General features: G+C 53.2%; 1 protein-coding gene across 3 annotated transcripts in view; it reads left to right on the plus strand.

The window, feature by feature from the left end:
• The window catches only part of Dlgap4 (DLG associated protein 4), a 160,449-nt gene that overhangs the window by 53,855 nt on the left and 91,310 nt on the right, over positions 1 to 15,284 (plus strand). The window contains exon 1 of one of the 3 annotated variants that reach the window (XM_037205373.1): positions 12,238 to 12,381. The exons of the other annotated variants lie outside the window; for them this stretch is intronic. The gene's annotated coding sequence lies outside the window, so the exon portion shown is untranslated. Of the gene's footprint in view, positions 1 to 12,237; positions 12,382 to 15,284 lie in introns of those variants that run through there. 3 annotated transcript variants of the gene reach the window in all.

Raw genomic sequence — 15,284 nt, forward strand, 5'->3', positions numbered from 1 at the left:
AGAAACACATCAGCCTTCTGGGGTCCCAGAGAGCTGCTGCAGGGGGGTCCTCCTGGCGGAGCCAGCCCCCTTGTCTCCAGCCCTCCCATCTGCCAACAGCTGCCAGCCTCCTTGATGAGATAGTTATGAGAAGGGAAAGACTGGTGAATATGCATAATATGCAAATTTCTAGGATTCTATAGGAACCCGTGAAGTTCACTGTCAATAATGGATATGGAGTGCATCTTTGAGAGCCAGGCGCTGCACATTTTGTGCGGCGCCAGCCTCATTGTTGGTAACTGTGAAAGGGGCCCCAATAATTAGTGCCCCCCCACCCCAGCTTGGTTCCCCTGGCTTGGGCCCGATCTGCTGTCGCACCCGGAGACAGCTGTGGCCTTTGGCTGAGAAGCCGTCACCACGGCAGTGTTGAGGACGTCGTGGCCTGAGAGCAGAGAGTGCCCTGTGGCAGACATCCTGGGCTTGCCCAAGGCAGGCCTGGGTCTCCCTGAGGACCGTGTGTGTCACGGGGCCAGCCTGTGAGGCAGCGGGTATTTCTTGGGCAGTTAGTTACTAGGTGCCTGGCATTGTGGTGAATGCCTGGTGCTCTTCAGCACCTCTGCTCAAGTCCTCACGAGCTCACAGAGGCCTTAGCCTCTGATGAGCATGGCTCCAAGGCCTCCTCCGCCCTCGGGCAGATTCTGGAGGCACAGCTGCCATTGCTCACGGCCCCCTTGTGCGTGGCCCAGTGACGGAGAAGGGATTCCTTGGCACTCGGAGGGAGCAGCCGTCAGGATCACGTGGAAAGATGGAGGCCGGGGTGGCGCGAGGGAGGTGTTACTGCTGCGATTTTGCTAACAAGCTGGTTATTTAAGGAACTGGGAAGCCATCAGGGAGCCGCTGTGCCTGGGCAGAGGCGGCTGGGAGGACAAGGTCCCCAGGGAATCGAGGTCAGGGAGCCAGCCACACACTGTGGATCAATGGATTGATTGATTCTTGTCCACTCACTGACAGTAGTAACGGTGCCATGGAAGTCTGGGAAGAGATCCACTGTCTGTGTGAAAGAAGACCTGTGAGCTGAAGACACAAGGGGCTGACTGTGGACCTGGGGGTGGGCACAGCCTTGGCCTGTGGTCACTTGCCACACTCGACCTTTTGTCTTGCGTTGTGTTCCTTGTGGTAGTGAATGTCACAGTAAAGTGACAAAAACCTGCAGCTCTAGCAATAACAGCTAACATTTAGTGACAGTTAAGTACCAGGCGCCTTGCTAAGGATTTTCCTCTGTTTTTAAAAAATATTATTTATATATGTATGCATTATTTTAATTATTTATTTTGAGACAGGGTCTTTCTATGTAGTCCTGGCTGACCTGGAACTCACTATGTAGACCAGGCTGGCCTCAAACTCATAGAAATCCACCTGCTTCTGGGATTACAGACACACACCACCACACCTGGTTTATTTATTTAATTTTGCTGTGATGGAACCTAGGAGCTTATACCTGCTAGGCAGGTGCTCCACCACCAAGCTACATCCCAGCCTGGCGCTGAACTTTTTTTATCATGTCAAATCTTCATGGATGTTCTCATTTTACCCATTGTACGGAAGGGGTGAGTGAGGCTTCCGAGGTAAAGCTACTGGTATATGCCTAAAACCGGACAGGTAACTCAGGCCTCCATAGCCAGGATGAGGGGTCAGAAGCTATCCCAGAGGGTCGGGGGACCCTCTGTTTGTCCCTGCTGTGATGTTTGAGACGCGGGACGCTAGGCAGGTCTCTCTCCACGGTCATGGGCAGCGGGAGGGCTAGTGACAAGGCCAGTGCAGGGCATTGGGTCATTTAACACATGCTCCAGATAGGAGCGAGACATCCTAAGGGACAGCTGGGGAGGGGCTGAGGAAGACTCCAGTTCATTCTGGGTAAGGAGGGCAGTCAGAGGAGGCAGGCTCAGACCCGTCCTCTAAACTCACTGCCTGAAGGCCTACTGTGTGCTGAATCTATCCCCTTGCCAAGCTCAGAACAACCCTATGGAAACAGCACTGTTGCCCCGCTGGGCAGATGAAGGGTCTGAAGTCTGGAGAGGAAAAGTGACTAGCTTGAGGCTCCGAGGGCTGTGATGGTGGGTGACTGTGCCCCCCCCCCCACTCCTGGACTCAGTGCTGAGGGCCTCGGCGGAGCTGGAGCTGAGTATAGCTGGAGTCACACTCCAAGGCTGGAGTCACACTCCAAGGCTGGAGTCACACTCCAAGGCTGGAGTCACACCCCAAGGCTGGAGTCACACCCCAAGGCTGGAGTCACACCCCAAGGCTGGAGTCACACCCCAAGGCTGGAGTCACACTCCAAGGCTGGAGTCACACTCCAAGGCTGGAGTCACACTCCAAGGCTGGAGTCACACTCCAAGGCAGAGCAATGGGACCGGTGCCGGGCACAGCACGCAGCGAGACTCTCCAGGGCCTGAAGCCAGCAGGCCCCTTACCTCCCTGGGCACTCGCCCCAGAGGCACCCATACATTCCAGGGAGGTTTACTGAGAACGGTTACACTCATCAGCACCCAGGCTTGGGGAAGGACTGCTGTTACACAACCACCCACATAAGCAGAGTGAGAGGGGATGGGGCCAGCGCGGTGAGGTGGATTACCAACAGCTCAGGGCCACCCTGTGACCGGGGACTGCCTCACAGGACACCGATCAGCCTTGCTGGGGCGCCCTGGGCAGCGTTGTTGGTAGTAGCAGGGCAATTGGGAACAAGCCGCTTGTCCATCATCAGGGGACTAGTTAAATCTGCTTGCTGCAGCTGTACAGGGGTGCCTGCTGCGGCTGTTAGAAACGGGGCCGGATCTAAATTTACTGTTGCAGAAAGAACTTCATAGTGTGTGGTGGAGTTTAAAGAAAAAAAAAGAGGTTATAAGCCAGCATGGGTAACATGAGGCCATTTTCGACAAGTTTGCGAGTTTCTGGAAGCTGTTCCCAGGGCTCTCCCCGGTCCATGCGGACGGACTTGAGGGATTGGGGAATCAAATCGGGCTGTGCCTCATTTCTATTCCGTCTTGACTGTATGACCTTGGGTAAGTCACTTGCCTTCTATGGGGCTGTTTCCTGCAAAACGAAGAGATGGGGAGCATCAGTGAGGGTTGGGATCTGGACAGGGCTAGAACAGTACCAGGGTGGTACCACAGGTGTTCACACCCTGCCAGCTGTGCCCCCCCAGGTTGCCTCTTTCCTGAGTCACAGACATGAGGCCCAAGGAGGACAGAGTAGCTCTGTACACAGGGCAAACAAAAGCCTAGATCAGCAACACCCCTCCCCACACCCACACCCCCACCCCCGCCGCCAAACTTTGTCCGCTCCCCTTGACCTACTAACTTGCCTCACCAGTGAATACTGTCCCCAAAGAGGCTGCTGTTGGAGACATGTTGGCCCTGGAACTGCCACCAAACCCGTCTGGAAAGACAGATGCCCAGAACCTTCGGTCTCAAGCAGAGAAACTCCAGCTCAGGAGGCTAAACTTTCAGAGTCACAGGCTCTCCATCGTGAATAACCCGACACATACAAGCAGAGGCATTTGTTTCACAAGCAGCCTCAGCCTCACCACACTTCCCTTGATGATGGTGATAAATTAGAAACTACCCAATTATCTGTCTGTGAGAGATGGTTAAATAAATTCCGTCCACAGCTGACAGCGTTCTCTGTACCGTGGAGACAGCGCTGTAGCTCTGTCCTTGTTGACATGGAAACATGTCCACGGCACATTGTTGAGGGAAAAATAGGAGATAAAGGAAACAGGAGGTTAAGCATGGGGGCTGTCGAGATGTCTGAGTGAGTGAAGGCGCTTTCCAGCAACCCTGACCACCTGAGTTCAATCCTCAGGACCCACATGGTAGACAAAAGACAGCTGACGCCTACACATTGTCCTCTGACCTCCACACCACACACACACACACACACACACACACACACACACACACACACTGAACTCACCCACACAACACAAGTTAATAATTAAAAAAAAAAAAAAAGATGCATTGATCTCTGAGTTTGAGGCCAGCCTGATCTACATAGTGAGTTCCAAGACAGCCAGAGCTACATAGTGAGGCTCTGTCCTGAGGGAAAAAAAATAAATTAAAATGATACATTGTTGCAGGATCCCTGGATTTGGAGTCTTTTCTGAATGCTAGGACCAAAGTAGGAGAAACAGGGTACCTACTTAGATGTCCACTGCCTTTTTTTTTTTTTTTTTCATGGAAAAATGTGTATATTCAATTCCTGATGAGAGACATGTCTGGCTCCGGAAGGACAGTCGTTAAACCATTCGTGGTGATGTCCTCTGATGTGGGGTTGGCTCTAGTTTAATTTTTACTCATTTCATCCAGGATCTTTTTAGTACAAGTGACAGAAAACCCATACCTAGCTTGCAGCCGGCGTGGGGGTGGGGCTTGTAACTGTGAAGTTCAGTCTCTCCTGGATCCAGGGGCTCAGACAGTGTCACCAGGACTGGATTGCTCAGTGGTGGTTCCAGATCTCACAGAGATGTCCTGTGTAAGTGACAAGATGTCTGTCTGGAGGAGTCAGTTCGATTTCTCCCCAGGCGGCTCAACCCCAATCCCTGAACCAAATCATGATGTGAATCGGTCAGCTTCTGGGGTGTGCCCACCCCTCAACCTGTTGCTAGGGGTGCTCAGTGCTCAGACTGGCAACCTAGACCTGTGCACTGCCCCCCTGGAATAGAGTGGGCTGACGCTCGTCTTAGGCCGTGACCTACAGGGGCACATTTCCCCGTTTGTAACATCTGAATTCCCCAAGATGGTCACTTTATCGCTGGCTTGTTGTTGTTGTTGTTGTTGTTGTTGTTTTGAGATAGGGCCTCACTGTGTAGACCAAGCTGATTTTAAAACTCAGGATTCTCCTGTTTCAGCTTCTTATGTATTTATTATTCATTCATTCATTCATTCATTCATTCATTCATTTACTTATTTATTTTGAGGCAGGGTATCTTTACATAGCCCTGGCTGTCTTAGAATTCACTCTGTAGACCAGGCTGGCCTCAGACTCACGGAGATCCTCCTGCCTCTGCCTCCCGAGTGCTGGGATTAATGTCTGTGCCACCACCGCCCAGCACCTGTCCCAGCTTCTTAAGTGTTGGGATTACAGATGTGCACTGTTGGGATTACAGATGTGCACCACCGCTCCTAGAGTGGTATGCGATCTTTGTAATAATCAGAAGAAACAAGGCAGCTTCCCATAGGGTCCTGAACCAGACCTCAGTGTCAGAGCCCACCGGGGCGGCCTTGCACTGTGAGTCAGAATGTGGGAACCTTTGAGGCCCTGATGTCGTTCAGGAAATGCCTCCCTCAAAAGGGAGCAGTCCTGGCCTCTAAGGTCTGCAGGTTTGAGGGTCGAAAAGGGAGCCCACAGAAGGCTTACCTAGAATTGGGAGGAATTAAGAGAATGTGCACAGAGGGCAGAGGAAACACAAAGGCCAGCCTGGAATCCAGGAAGGCTTCCTAGAAGAGGTGATGCCAGGGCCCAGGTTTCAGACAGTGGTGGAAGAACGTAGCCACAAGCCCAAGGTCCAGGGCATGTGGCAGGCGCACAGCCGTCAAACAGGAGGTTTCAGGCCCAGGCCACGGGCCTTGAACAACAGGGTAGGTGTCGCCATTTCATGCTGGAGAGGCGGCAGTGGTCCTCAGAAGGATGCTGTAGGAGAGGGGTGTGTCACTGGGCTTCCTGCTTTCAGCTGGGAGCTCAGTCTGCAGGGATTAGGTCAAGACCCCATATGGGAGGGAAGGGACCCAAAGGCCTGTCAAGGGATCCTGTATTTATCACTATCAGAACTCATGTCCCAAGATGCCTAGCCACTGTTTCCATCCCTTCAGAGATGGGTAGCTCACTCCTCATTTCCTCCACTATGGGCTAGAAAACCGCATTATAGGACCAAGTCCACAATCTTGACAAGACCTGGGACACTGAGGGCTGGTCCCTGACAGCCTGGCCAGAGGAAGAGGGGAAGGCCTGCACTTTCAGGTCAAGGCTTCAAGTTGACGGAGCCTGGGTGTCCACAGACTCTGCTAGGAGTCTGAATGAAGGACAGAAAGAGCGTGGCAAAGCCGAGCTCTGCAGAGTCCACCAACCTCCAGCTGAGAGGTTGGCTGGAGAGCAGGAGGGAAGCAGGAACCGGAGAGGTCGGCTGAGATCTGGCCCTCAGTCATCCCTGGAGGCTGGGGAGTCTCTCTTCCTTACCATGATCAAGGCGGACACAGGTGAGGGAGCTGACGGGTCCTCAGATGGGCAAGCATGTGAGGACAAGGTGGGAGGCAGGAAGGGAAAACCAGAGGCTTCCAGGGGCCTGACTGCCTGTCTGCCTCTGTTGAGAGTTGGAAGGGTCTGCTCTGGTCCTAACAGGGAAGGAGATGCTAACTTGGGCCAGGAAAACCTTTGGAACACGAAGAGCTCTCTGCAGATGGAGTAAGTGGGGTGATAGGCGCTCCCTAGCCCTGGAGGTATTTGAACAGCAGCTGAACAGCAACCTGGAAGCATCTGCAGAGTATTGTGACGCCACTCAGGATATGGGAGGTCCTTCCCAGCCTAGGTTTTATGTGCTTGCTGAAAACCTCAGTTTCCTCATCTGCGATATGGGCACAACAGGAATCCCTCTCAGAGTCCTTGCGAAGTTCCAGTTGAGACCATCTAAGTCCCATGCCAGTGGCCAGTGTTCCATGGACTCATTGTTGTGGCCGATGGAAGGAGCTTTGGGGTCCCTGTCGGGCACTCCTGCTTACCACCCTTCAGGACCCACTTTCTGCCCAGTTCGTTGCTGCTGTCTCCGTCTCTGTCTTCAGCTCCCCCTCCCTGGGAGGTGGTAGGAATTCCAGACCCTTCTGGGCCCCTTTTAGCTCCACTTGAGCAAGAGTTGGCAGGTTGGGGCGTCGGGCGCCATCCGCCTCCCATATGCTTCCTGCTATTTAGGGGAAAACTCTCCTCGCATCCCTCCAACCACACGGGCTGACATTTCCAGACAGACGCTAGAACCGGCTCTTTGGGGGATTGGCAGATAAATTTGGCCCAGGCTGTTGGGAAAATCTTCAGCCTTGCCGGGGAATTGGAGCCCAAGCCTGACGACTTCTGTTCACTCTGAGACTTCTGGGCCTCCTGTCCTCTGTGGGGCTGCAGATTAGGGTAAGTCTGCCCAGCCCAGACTTCTCCCAGGAGAGCACCTAGAGAGCCAGGAGGTGGTGGCCTCCAGCCTTTCCTCAGAGGCAGCAGGAGGGCAGTAAGAGGCTCCTCTGTCACATACCACAGGCCACCTGGGTGTGGCTCAGCTCACCTTGGCAGTTGGCAGCCTTGGGGATGAAAGAGATCGGCGCTCCAGACACTTCCTGTCTGTGTCATCTTCCAGAAATGACACCACTTCTCTGAACCTCTTTGAATTCGTCTGTAAAATGAGGCAGGGGTAGGTCTTTCTGGTGAAAAGCCATGGGAAGGTGCTTGGCACGTGCTGCGTGCCGAGTGCTCTACAAATATGGCTCTTCGTCATGATTGTCATCAAAGACAGTGACTTGGGAGGGACCAGCGGCTTCCCTTGTTCCTGCAGCTCTGGCTGTGTGGGCAGCCCTAAGGGGGTTCACACTCAGAGGGGGGACCCAGTTGCAGCAATGCAGGCATAAAAACAGATGGAGGTGCCACGTGACCACACCATGCATGTGTGCACGTGTGCATGCACACACACAGAGACAGACAGACAGACAGACAGACAGACACACACACACACACACACACCCGCCTAGTGTCTCATTTCACCCTGTTGAGTCTGGGACACTTATCACTTGGTTCTGCCAGGAGGAATGGAAGGGGAAGGCCAGGCCTACCTGGAGGCCTCGTCTGGAGAGACCAAATGGCAGTCACAGTAGGAAGCTCTGAGGAAGCGTGAGTAGCTCTGGCTGGCTGGAGTAGAAAGTGGGTGGCGAGAAGGTGTAGGCAGCTCATCTAAGCTTCATTCAGCACCTCGCAGTGAAGCTCCATGCCGGGCCTCCTGCCAGACACTGCTGGGAAGATGGGCAGGCCTCCTGCCCTCAGGAAGCTCCACATATGATCCGTCAGTAAATAATGCCATCCCAAGCTGCCCGAATGGAGCAGGGTCTGGTAGGAATGACAGTCTTCTGGTGGTGGGCACCCACTTCAGGCAAGGTGTCAGGGGCCTCTCTGTATCCTGGAGACTGGGTTAGAGCCGAAGCACAGAGACGGAGTCACAAAAGTAAAAGATAGGGAGAAACCGGACCCTGGTGGCCTTGAATTCTAGACCTGTCAGAAAGTCACTCTGGTGGCAGTTGAGGGTCAACCAAGATGCTGTCTGCAAGGGAGGTGAGAGTCTGCTGAGATATTGTTGCATTGGACAGTAGCAGACCAGAGAGAGGAGGAAGCAGGCACTAGGAGGGCTACTGGTCAGGCTCCGGGTCGGAATGGAAGCCTGGCACCTGCTGGCAAGCTTTGGAAGGAGGAGCTCTCTGCATGTGGTTAGGAAGGGGTGAGGTATGCAAGGAGACAGCAGGGGAATAGACCAGGGTGCAAGCAGGATCAGGAAGGCTTAGGGGAGAGGCTTCTACACTGTTAGGACCACAGGCAGTGGTGGCAGCTGGCAGAGAGCTCCTGAGCGTGGCCTTCACAGGCTGAGGGGCCAGTGACAAATCTTTCACTTTGGGAAAAATCATGTGACCTCTCTGAACTTTGCCTTCTCTAATACTGAATCCCTTGAGAACTGCATTTGGTTACATGTAACAGAAGAAAACAAACAGGATGTGTATAAACACCCAGAAGGTTGTAGTAAGAATCCAGATGGAGCCGGGTGGTGACAGAGCACGCCTTTAATCCCAGCACTCGGGAAGTAGAGGCAGACGGGTCTCTGTGAGTTCGAGGCCAGCCTGGTCTACAGAGTTAGTTCCAGGACAGGCTCCAAAGCTGCACAGAGAAACCCTGTCTCGAAAAAACAAAACAAAACAAAACAAAAATAATAATAATCCAGATGGAGCTGGGTATATTATAGACACACACCTATAATACCAGCATTTTGGAGGTAAAGGCTGAACAATTGTGAATTTGAGGCCAGCCTGGGTTATGTAGCAAGTTCAAGGCCATTCTAAACTACTTAGCGAAACGCCGTGTCCAAACAAGAGCAATGACAGGCTTAAATGCTAGAGATGCAGCGTAGCCACAGAGCACTTGCATGCCCTGGGTTTGATCCCTAGAACTACAGAAAGCCAGAAAAGAATAGAAAGAATGGAAGGAAGGGAGGGAGGGAGGGAGAGAGAGAGGAGAAAGAAGTGGGATGAGGGGGACTTTCCAGGCAGGCCAAGCAGGGCCAGTGTAGCAATTCAAGTCACCAAAGGTCCAGGCCTCTGCCATGCTCGACTCTGCCTTTCCTTCTCATGGCTACGGAGTGGCTGCTCCACTTCTGAACTGGATGTCTGAATTCTAGGCAGAAAAAAAAAATGTTTTTCTGGGGCTACTGCTTTCTGGGCCTACCATTTTGAGCAGAAAGACTTCAGGGAAGCCCCTCCCAGGAGGACTTGTGCCTACATCTCTTTTTCCAGATTCAACCGTGGGGCCACCCTCCCAGCAAGGGAGGCTCATGACATGGATATTTCTAACTGGGCGCTTCTGTTAGGCAGAGGAGAGAATGGCTAGCAGGAGGCTGGCAAAGGCTGCAAAGGCTGGCAAAGGCATTGAAGTGCCCTTCAGGATGCCTCCAAGATCCGAGGCACACAGATGATCACAGACCCCTAGGTACCAGGGACAGGTGGCCTCCCCGGGGAGAGCAGCGCTTGCCTCTGAGCTGCCGTTCCCCTACACTCACCCGTGCGTGCATGCATGCATCCACCCCCTCTGTATGGTGTTTCTGACGTAGTGCCCACAGCCTGGGACGGGACAGTGAGCATGTCTGGCTCACAGTGTGTAGGGAGACAGGTGAGGGAGCCAGCAATGAGCTCTGCTTCCACCATGCCATGTGAAGGCCTGGGCATCCATTGGAGGATAACAGCAAGTCTGAGGCTATCTGGGCTACAGCGTGAGTATTTGCCTTCGGTGCCAGAAAAGTGTTTAGGACAAGGATAACTAATAGTCGTGAAGTGGCCGAGGAGCCAAAGATGGCCTCGGCAGTGTGATGACAGGGAGGCTGGAGGCTCAGAAGGGCTTCTTTGGTGCCTTAAGGAATAGAGCAAGAAGCTCAGGCCAGATGTGTACAAAGAGGGGATGCCAGGGACCTCTCTTGGCCTAGGGATGTGGGTCTCCAGTCAAGTACCCGGGTAGGCCTTTCTGAGCTGCCTCTTACATCTAAGAAACTTCAGTGGGCAGGTAATACAAAGGATAGCAGCCTGGGAGCCAGGCATGTTAGCATATGCCTGAAATCCCAACACCCTGGATTGGAGGCAGGGGTAGGGGTGGTCAAGAGTTCAAGACCATCCTCAGATATATGGAAAGTTTAAGAGGCCTGGGCTACATGGAAGTCAAAAGCCAATCAAAGGCACAACAAAACAAAGCAAAAAACAGGCTTTGGCCACTTTTAATCCCAGCACTGGGAGGCAGGGGCAGGCAGATTTCTGTGAGTTTGAGACCAGCCTGGTCTACACAGAGAGTTCCAGGACAGCCAGTGCTGTTACACAGGGAAACCCTGTCTAAAAACAAAAAACAAAAGCAGGCATTTGGAAAGAGAATTGGGAAAGTATTTTGAGGACTTCCAAAGTGTGGGGTGAGTAACCAGCTAGGGGGAAATAAGGTAATTTGGGGTGACGAGATTTTGTCCTTTTAACCTCAGCCCTGGGCTCTGTGGAGTGCTCCACGTCCCCCTGCCTTGTCCTGGGTGCTGACGGCCCTGGGCGTTGTCCGTGGTCCTGAAGAGAAGAGTTGGCCTGTCCTAGAATGGGGTGCTGTCCGTGGTTCTGTCTTGGGGAAGTTTAAAGAATCCTTTCAGAGTCATTTTCTGAGGACCCGACAGTACGATTGGCTTTCTGACCCTGGCACTATACAATCCTGAGAGCCATCTGAGGTTGGATGGTGCTCCCGTCTTCTTCTTCATGAGCCCTGCAGGAACTTTTTAAGTAACATGCCTCTCACTTCTAAACATCAGCCTGCAGGGGAGGGCCGGGGTTTCATCTCATTTCAGAGGTGAGAGGAGAGAAGCTTAGAAAACCAAGGGGACCCATGGACCACGTCTCTAGTCTCAGTCCCCCCTGATTGTAGTAGGGAAGTTGCCAGTAGAGTCTCGGGGAGCAAGGGTAGAGCTTTGCACCGTGGCCCTTGCATGGCTGACATTGGTTTTAAACATAGAAGACAGATACTGCTTCAGAGGGGTGACTTGGGGGTGGGTGCCTCATGGGACCTCCCAAAAGCTGTGAAGTTGGGCCCAGTCTCCAGTGTGTGTGTGTGTGGGGGGGGTGTCAGGCTCCAAGACTGCATGGGAAAGGATGCCTGTGTCCTGAGAGCCTCCTGTGTGCTGGGCCCTGTGCCACGTGCTTGGCCACCCAGGGCCCTCTTCCTTACAGCCACCCTAAAGCAGACTTCCTGGTTTCCTTTCACAGGTGTAGAAGCAGAGGCCAGGGGCTTCTCCAGGTTACTTAGCTAGAAACTGTTAGGAAGACCTGGAGACAGAAAGCCACAAACTTATACATCAAGCCAGAAAGGGTCCTGGATGTAACTAGGCCACATTGAAGGAGGGGCGTGACCTGCTAGGCTTGGCTGACTTGGGGCCCCTGTCTCATTTCTTCCCCGGCAGCCACTCTGTCCTCCCAATTAATATTGTCACATACTAGGTGTCAAAGAGTTTATGCCTCAACTGTAGGGCCCCAGACAAGTCACTTGCCCTCTGTAGGGTCTGCTCCCTTACCTCCAGAAGCATAGGGTTGTCTCTGCCCTCCAGAGTGGTTTAGGATCAGAAGAGATGGTGGATGGGGTAGAGCTAACGGGAAGGACCCACTCCTTAGCTGGTCCAGTCAGAATTGGACGCAGACAAAGGCCCGAAACAGCTGCCCTAAGCCACCACTTCCTCTTCCCAGACGGACTAGTAGCTGTAGCCTGGGAGGCACTTGGCATCCTTAGCTAACAGGCATTGCTTTGAGCAGACTGACCTGAGCCATGGAGCCAAGTGTCCCTGTGGGGACCGGTGGCCGAGCCAGCCTTGGCTGCCCTGCCTCCTCAGTTCCCCCAATGGCTCCGAGCTTAATAAGCCTTGTGGGATGCTGTCAAGCCTAATTAGGCTGTCCTTGGCCATCCTGTCTCCAGGGTCCTGTTGTGGCCATCTGAGGCCCTGGACATGACCGTGGCTGGTGCCCTTGGCAGCCATTGGGTGTCTTGAGTGGAAGTAGCTGCTTGCTCTTACCCATGGCTGAGAAGATCCGACTCCCTGGCTTAGCTCCTGGACCCAAGGTATGGCTGCCCCCTCCTTCAACACCCTGCTCTGGCCCCAAAGCCTAGCACTATAGCAAATGGGGGGGGGACAAGACAGTGGAATAACAGAGAAGGGGTGAGGGGTGGAGAAGGATGGCAGGGACTGAGCACTCCAGGCAGCTTCAACCACGGAGACCGAGGTTGCTTATGGGACCACACGGCCTCACTCACACCCCTGTGAGGGCGGGCCTTCAGTGGCTGTGTGGGCAGCGGGACAGTCCAGGGAAAGGACGTGGCTGGTGGTCCAGTGGAGGGTTTAGTGTGGAGCTGGATTCGTGGTGGAGTGCTGTCCATGCCAAGGATAGAGCCTGGGGCCTTGACTGCATTCTCAGAACTCAGCAGCCCAGACCAGCAGGAGGAGGCAGGGAGGAGCGGAACGACGGTGAGAAACACGGGTATCCTCTGTGGAACTCGCTTGAGCCCACACTTGGCTAGCTCTTAGATGCGTCCGTCATAGTCAGGTCATCGTCTTCGCTTTTCACTGTATCATCCACGCCGTTCCCATCTACCCAAGAGCAAGGGCAGCCGAAGTCATGGCACTTCCCGCTGAGTAGCGTTCCCTGGCGGTTGACACACCTCACTCGTCCTTCCGGTGGGCAGTCTGACGCCGCCATGACCACGGTCCCCTCCAGCCTCCTTGGGAGGCATGCGAGGCTTTGGGCGGAGGAAATTCTTGTGTTCGTAAACACTGCCAAATTGCCCCACGAGGTAATTACGCCACTTTGCACTCGTGTGAGTGATATATCCGAGTTCCCACATCCTCAGCTCCTCGCCATCAGTTGATTTAACACTCTTTAATTTTGCCAATCTGTTGGGAGAAAAGTATCTCCTTTTCATTAGCATCGCCAACTATTAGAGAAGCCGAACTCCGCGTTGGGTGTTGAGTGGTCATCGGACTGCTGCAGAATACCTGCTCATCCACTTTGCCTGTTGGTTTCTGTTGTTGTCTTGGTGGGTTTTGTTTTTGTTTGTTTGTTTGTTTTTAAATGGGTCGCTTCCCTTTTTCCTGCTAATTTGGGAAAGAAGTTCGAATGGACAGATGTGAGTCTTAGCATCTGTCACAGACATTCCTGCTCCCCACCTCCACCCTGAACGTCCCTTGTCACTGAACTTTGTGCTGTCGTCATTCAGAAATGTGACATGCTGGTGCTGTGACATGGAGTTCTTCCCTTTAGCTGACTCTTCTCTTCATCTATTTAAGAGGGTTTTCCCACCCGTCCCTTTCCAAGAACTTCAAGCTTCTGCTTCCTGTTTATTTTTGTATCTTTGTCCTTGGGATCTGTGTTGTTTGGTTGTCTGTTTTATTTTGGTATTTTGAGAGAGAGACTCATGTAGCCCAGGCTGGCCTCCACTCTCTGTGTAGCTGAGGATGACCTTGGACTCACCCTCCTGCTTCCCCCTCCCAGTGCTGGGATTACAAGCATGCACGGCCACGCTCAATTTATTCCGTACTGGAGCTAGAGCTCGGGGCCTCATGATAGGCAGGGACTGTGCCAAACCGAGCTGCTTCTCCGGCCCCGTATTTAGATCTGTCTTCTGCCGTTGCATGTGGTGTGAAGCGGGATTTGGCATCGTTTTCCTGGGGCTGGCCTGCGGTCCCAGCAGTGTTTTTGGAATACTCGGTCCCTCATGCTCACGTGGAGTAGTGTCTCTGTGGTACACTCAAGTGCCGCGTATTCACGGATGGGTTGACGGGAATGCTGCTGTGTCGTGAGCTCTTCATCCAATCCAGTCCAGTGTGTCACAGCTCAATCTCACTGTGTCTTCAACAGGGACACGCTGGCATTTGGGGCAGAGTAATTCTACTGCTTATTACAGGTTCCCGACCCTCCTTGACCCCGTCCATTGGGTTCCATGTGAGTAGCGGCCCTCGAAGGCATTTCCAGGGCTGTCGAAGGGGCGGCTCACCTTGAGTGAGGACCACCACAGTGCTGCCCATTGTAGTGTGGTGTCCCCTAGGCCAAGCCTCTTTTCCTGCCTGGTCCGCCTATGCTGTTCTGTCCATTTGCCCTAAGCAGGGTTGGAGTCTTCAGCATGGCACTGTTACCCACCTCTGAGGCAGGCAGCCCCCCACCCACCCCGGGAGGAAGTGTTGACCTGTCCTGAGTGGAGGTCAGCCTTCCTGTGCCCCCTTCCTCCTGAATCCGGAAGCCCATGGAATACCAGTCTTTCCTCCTTGACTTGTCCCTGTCAAGAGCAGACACTTCCCTCACATCTCTCTCCTCTCTAGACTTTCAAACTCAAGCACCCCAACTCCCCCTGAGGTCCATCAAAGCCTTGGCTGGGGTGGCAGGGGGCATGGCATGTTTGAGCACACTGGCTGCCAATTCTTGTTCTCTTACCTATCAGCTGTGTGACTCTGGAGACGCCAACTAACCTCTCTGTGCGCCTTGGTTCAGAGGGTGTGCTAGACCTATGAAGGATAGGGAACATGGATGCCAGGTCACCAACTAAGCCCATTACATATTAAGTATTCTCCATAACTTTAGCAGTTAGCATTTCAGCTGTGAGTGATGTGTCCCTTTTCTTCCTCTCCTTTTAAAAGTCCCCTTATTTAAATTGGAAAAATAAGTGAGCAAGAGATCAGAAAAAGAGTAAACTATGGCAGAAGTTTGATAGCCCAAGGTTATACTTCGCTAAAGGGAAACTGTGAATTTGACTCTGAACTTCCTAGCAGATGAAGAACAGGGGAAACATGGATGATGTACATAATACTCAGCCCTCGAGAGGAAAACAGGGCGGCTAATTTGTTTAGGTTGTGCAGATTGGCTGTGTCCTTGGAGGCATCATAGAGTGAGTGCACTCACAATGGGGCTGCTACAGGCCTGGTCCCCAAAAGGTCTGGGGTTCAGAGGAGCAGTGACCCTGGAGCCCTGAGGGCA

This window comes from Peromyscus leucopus, chromosome 4 (genome assembly GCF_004664715.2).
Source record: "Peromyscus leucopus breed LL Stock chromosome 4, UCI_PerLeu_2.1, whole genome shotgun sequence".
NCBI lineage: Eukaryota > Metazoa > Chordata > Mammalia > Rodentia > Cricetidae > Peromyscus > Peromyscus leucopus.